Source organism: Cebus imitator, unplaced genomic scaffold (assembly GCF_001604975.1).
Source record: "Cebus imitator isolate Cc_AM_T3 unplaced genomic scaffold, Cebus_imitator-1.0 Scaffold60, whole genome shotgun sequence".
NCBI lineage: Eukaryota > Metazoa > Chordata > Mammalia > Primates > Cebidae > Cebus > Cebus imitator.
In genome coordinates, this window is record NW_016107375.1 from 3,947,151 (window position 1) to 3,953,163 (window position 6,013).

Consider the following 6,013-nt stretch of genomic DNA (forward strand, 5'->3'; position numbering starts at 1 on the left):
CTCTCTCTCTCTCTCTCTTTCTCTCTCTCTCTCTTTCTTTCTCTTTTAATTTTTGAGATGGAATATCACTCTGTTGCTCAAGCTGGAGTGCAGTGGTGCAATCTTGGCTCACTGCAACCTCTGCCTTCTGGGTTCAAGCAGCTCCCCTGCCTCAGCCTCCCAAGGAGCTGGGATTACAGGTCTTAAACCGCTGGTCTTAAACCGCTGACCTCAAGTGATCTGCTTGACTTGGCCTCTTAAATCCAATGTTCTCTTATAAAAGTTTTAGACCAGTCTGACCAACATGGTGAAACCCCATCTCTACCAAAAATATGAAAAAAATTAGCCAGGTGTGGTGGTGCATGCCTGTAATCCCAGCTCCTCAGGAGGCTGAGGCAGGACAATGGCTTGAACCAAGGAGACAGAGGTTGCAGTGAGCTGAGATAGTGTCCAGCCTGGGCAACAGAGTGACATTCCATCTCAAAAAATAAAAAGTTTTACATTTTACTCTTAAGTCCATAATCCATTTTGAGTAGAGATGGGGTTTCAATGAGTTTTGTCAAATGCTTTCCTGTGACTATTGAGATGATTAAATGATTTTTCTTTTTCAGTTTGGTGAGTTACATTGATTACTGAATGCTAGCCAACCTTGCTTTCCTCATGTAAAACCCACTTGCTTATTAAGTATTATCTTTTAAAATTTATATTGCTTGATTTGATTTGCCAATTTTTTATTTAGAATTTTTACATGTATGTTCATGAAGGGTATTGGTTTGTAGTTTCCCTATCTCTGTGGTTTTGTTTTGTTTTGTTTTCTTGTCTGGTTTTGGTATCAGGGAAATGACTTCATAGAAGAAGTTCAGAAGTATTCTTTCTTCTTTAACTTTTGATTGGCTATAATTGATACTATTTCTTTTTTCTTAAATAAAAATTATTGATAGAATTCACCAGTGAAACTCTCTGGGTTTGGAGGTTGTTTTTTGTGGAAGAGGGGAACATTAAACACATTTAATTTCTTTAGTAGATATTCAGGCTATCTATTTCTTTTTGAGTGAGCTTTGGGAATTATATATTTCAAGGAATTTATACATTTTATCTAAGTTGTCAAATTTATTGGTATAAAGTTGCTCATAACATTTCTTTGTTATCCTTATAATATCTGTAGCACCTATAGTGATATCACCTCTCATTTCTGCTAATGTTAATATATGTCTTCTGTTTTTTTTTCTTGATTAGCTTAGCTAGAGGTTTATTAATTTTATTGTTTTTCTCATAGGACCTGCTTTTTGTTTAATTTACTTTCTCTCTCTCTCTCTCTCTCTCTCTCTCACTCTCTCTCTCTCTTCCTATTTCTGCTCTGATCTCTATTTTTCTTCTGCTCACTTTGGGCTTACTTTCATCTTCTTTTTGTAGTTTCTTAATGTGAAAGCTGAGGTCATTTACTTGAGAGTATTCTTCTCTAAAATAAGCAGTTGGTGTTATAAATTTCCTTCTAGTACTTCTAATACTGCTTTAGCTGTGTATTAAAACTTTGATATGTATTGTTTTCACTTTGATTCAGTTCATAGATTTCTTCTTCAAACAATGTTTATTTAGAAAAGGGCATCTTGTGGATTTTTCAGAGATATTTCTGTCATTGATTTCTAAATTAATTCTATTGCAGTCGAGAACATACACTCTATGACTTCTATCCTTTGAAATTTATTACACATGTTTTATCGTCCAGAATATGGTCATGGGCACTTGAAAAAAATGCTTATTCTACTGTTGTTGGGTGGAATGTTCTATAAATATCAATTAGGTCAGTTTGTTTTGTGAGGTACTTTTGCTGGGTATAGAATTATAGGTTAACACATTTAAAAAAGTATTTTTAAAGTATTATGGGTACTATCTTCTCATTTCCATTGTTTCCAGTGAGAAAGCTGCGGTTATCCTTTGTTTATTTTATTTTTTTTGAGACAGGGTCTTACTCTGTTGTCCAGGCTGGAGTACAGTGGTGTAATCATGGTTCACTGCAGCCTCAACCTCCCCAGGCTCAGGTTATCCTCCCACCTCAGCCTCCTAAGTAGCTGGAACTATAGGCATATGCCACCATGTCCAGATAATCTTTGTATTTGTTTTAGAGACAGAGTTTTGCTGTGTTGCCCAGGCTGGTCTTGAACTCCTGAGCTTAATTGATCCATCCACCTCAGCCTCCACAAATGCTGGGATAACAGACATGAGCCATTGTGCCCAGCTGTTATCCTTTATTTGTGCCTTTTTTTATTTTCCCCCTTGTCTGCTTTTAAGGTTTTCTTTGGCATTAGTTTTGAGTAATACTATTATGAGGCGCCTTGGTGTGATTTTATTTATATTTCTTATACTATAGCTTTGTGAGATTCTTATTCTGTAAGTTTGTGGTTTCCATTAAATTTCAAAAAGTTTGACCGTCATGTCTATAACAATTTTTTTTTCTGCCCTCCTCCTTACTTTGGAAATCCAATTTCATAAATATTAGGTTGCTTGAAATTGTCTGATATCTCACTGATTCTCGTATCCTTTTTGGATTCTTTTTCTCTGTATGTTTCATTTCAGATAGTTACTATTGTTATATTTTCTTTTTTTTTTTTTCCATTGAGAGCAGGTACTGTTTATTAACTGACCAGCTTAGAAAAATAATCATGGGAGACACCTTAGTTCATTCTTCTAATAAGCCTGTTGATCTGATCCTCCCTGTTGCCTGCATCTCCACCTTCTACAAAATGGGTGGTCTTTTTCTTCATTCCGTCCCAAGGAGAAGATAATTTAAAGGGCCACAGGAGGTTATTTGCTTCTTTGAAGCATTTTCCAACAGCACAGATCTCATGAATCAGATCCTCCATGCAGATGATGCCATATTTTCCAGGAGATTGAGCAATCAGAGCGTTATCTGTCAAAGCAATTCGCTTCTTTTTGATTTTGCCATAACCATGTTTGTAGATTAGTTCATTTACTGACTTTAGATTTGGGTACCCCCATGCAATCAATATATGGCTCTACAATCCTCAGCATGTTAATCGAAGCCTTGTTGAGCTTCACAAAGGTTCCACTGAAGATTTGACGAAGGCGAAGAAGCTGCAACACCTTTCGGACCTTTGGGTTCACACCATTGATACCTCTGATCCTGATGACAAACGCCAGTTTGGGTTCTGCAGGTACATAGAAGTTGCCAGCTTTCCTTGCCATCCTCGCCATTCGAATTTCAGTTCTGTACATCTGCCTATATTCCTTGGCAGTGATAATGCTTCACTTTTTCATAGAAAAGCTTCCTCCTTGCCTTTCAAAGCATCTTTTGGGCAAACTTCTTTCTCAGGCGCTTAATCTTCAGCTCTGCAAAATTCCTTCACTTTTTCTTAAGGGTTTATGGCACAGCAGGAATCTTCTTCTTCTTCTTCTCTTCTACACCCTCCATGGTTCCAGCCGGAAAAAGAGGAAGTCCTATTGTTATATTTTCAAGTTTACTCATCCTTTCTTCTGTAAAGTCTAATCTGCCATTAATCCCATCTAGTGCATTTTTCATCTCAGATATTGAATTAATCTCCAGAAAACCAGATATTGTTTTAATCTCTAGAAGTTCAAATTAGCCCTTTTAAAATGTCTTCCACATCTCTATTACAGTTTTTGAACATCTGTAATACAGTTGTAGTAACCATTTTAGTTTTAATTTATTGGTTTTTCTTATCTTGAGAGGTTATATTTTTCTGCTTTTTTTGCATGCCTCGTAATCTTTGATTGGATACCACACATTGTGAATTTTACAGTTTGTGTGTTGGATAGTTTGCATGTCTATAAATATTCTTTATTTTGTGATGCAGGTGAACTAGTTGGAAACAGATTCATTATTTGGGTCTTGCTTTTAAGATTTGTCAGGCTGGATTAGAACATTTTTTAGTTTAGGGCTAATTATTCCCTGCTACTAAGGCAAGGTCCTTCTAAGTGCTCTACCCAAATGTCCCATAAAATATATTTTTCAGTCTACCTGGTGGAATCAGGTGCTCTTCATCTTAATCCTCTCAGATGTTTTTCCCCCAAATTTGGGTAGTTTCCTCAGATATATGTATTTATTTGTACTATACTGAAAGAGAAACCCTCTACAAACTCTTGGAATTCTTTCTTCCTTTTTTTTTTTTTTTTTTTTTTTGAGATGAAATTTTGTTCTGTCGCTCAGTCTGGAGTACAGTGGTGTGATCTTGACTAATTGCAAGATCACACAGATCTTGGCTCTGCCTCCTGTGTTCAAGCAATTCTCCTGCCTCAGCCTCCCAAGTTAGCTGGGATTACAGGTGTCTGCCACCACACACAGCTAATTTTTGTATTTTTAGTAGAGATAGGGTTTTGCCATGTTGGCCAGGCTGGTCTCAAACTCCTGACCTCAGGTGATTTGCCCGCCTCAGCCTCCCAAAGTGCTGGGATTATGGGTGTGAGCCACCGTGCCTGGCCCAGCATTTTTATATAGAAACTTTTGAACACTTAATATATTCCACTTCTGGCATATGTTGTTGTCATCTATTTCATTTCTATTTATTAAGTATAAACATCATTATTTTTGTTTTATATAATTAATGTTTGTTTATATATGCTATTTTCCATCACTCTTCATTCCTTCCTGCATTTTTGAGTTTCTACCTGGAATAATTTTCTTTCTGCCTAAAGAACACTTTTCAGTATTGTCCTTAGTGTTTGTCTGCTTTGTTGAGTTTCTCTAGTTTTTGCGTGTTTGAATATGTTTTTATTTCACTTTCATTCTTGAAGAATATTTTTGCTGGGTATAGAATTCCAAATCAGCAGTTATTTTCTTTCAGTACTTAGAAATATCTTCCAATAGACTCTGGCTTCCAATTTTTTTGTTAGGAGGTTTAAAAAAAGATAATTTTCCCTCTGGCTGTTTTTATTTATTTATTTTGTAACCAATTAATTATGTGGTTTTAATTCTTGCATTGATTTTGAACAAGTCTCAACCATTTTCCCTTCAAAGATTGCTTCTGTTTCATTCTTTTTTCTCTGGGATTACAATTGGATGTAGGTCCGACTTTACTGTATTCCTTTTTTCTCTTACATCCTTATTGTATTTTTCATCTCCTTTGTCTCTCCATAATTCATTTTGTTTTTTGACCATTGTTACCTCTTACTAATTATTTTTTCATCTTTTTCTAAGCAGTTGTTAAACTTATTCATTTAATTCCTAATTTGGGTTATTTTATCTTTCAGTTCTTGAATTTATAATTTTTCAAATTTTAAATATTATTTTGGTTCCTTTCTGAAATTCTACATTGTGTCTTCATTTTGTTGGACAATAAAACATCCTGATCATTTCCCATGGAAAGTAATGTCTTCTCTACCACATTGCACTTGTACTGTTGATGTTCTGAACATAAAATTTTATTGAAGATAAATTCAGTATTTTACTTTATGTTGTCAGTTTCTGCTTATCAGTCTAAAATTTCCAGGTCTTTTGCAATCTTAACTAGGCCCATGATTTTATGAGGAGGTCAGGAAATCAGCAGAAAGGAGTCTAACTCAAAAACAACCAAATTTATTCTCTTCTGATGCAAGATTTTCATGCTGAAGTCATGTGAAAAATAAGTTTAGCATGGAATCCAGGAATGGCACAGCATGATGGCAAATCTATCAACTGTAAATTCAGCAAATAAAGGAAAGTTTCTGCCACCAAGGAACTTGTCATCTAGTGTGGGAGACAAAAAGAACACAGATCAATAATTAGTAGGACATATTAAAAATATGCAGCTGGCTGAATAATGAAATACAGTTCCTGAGTGTACTTCACTTTCTAGTCCCTAGATGGAAACATGAGGACTAGAATAGTTTTGAAAGGCCCCAGGTGTGCTGTTACTAGGTGTAAGAAAAAGGATCCCATGATGAATTACTTTCTTAAAACGTTAATTAATTCATTCATCCATTCAGCATTTGGACATTTTTGGACATTATTATATCCCACACACTGAATGCTGTACTGGCCCCATTGGAGAACAAGATGGGCTGGACCCCTCCTCTCATG

General features: G+C 35.7%; 1 pseudogene across 1 annotated transcript; it reads right to left on the reverse strand.

The window, feature by feature from the left end:
* Nucleotides 1-2,592: 2,592 nt before the first annotated feature.
* On the reverse strand, nt 2,593-3,409 carry LOC108305122 (annotated as a pseudogene). Its single transcript, XR_001825570.2, has one exon. The product of XR_001825570.2 is annotated as a 60S ribosomal protein L7-like (transcript).
* Between the last annotated feature and the right edge of the window lie 2,604 nt (nt 3,410-6,013).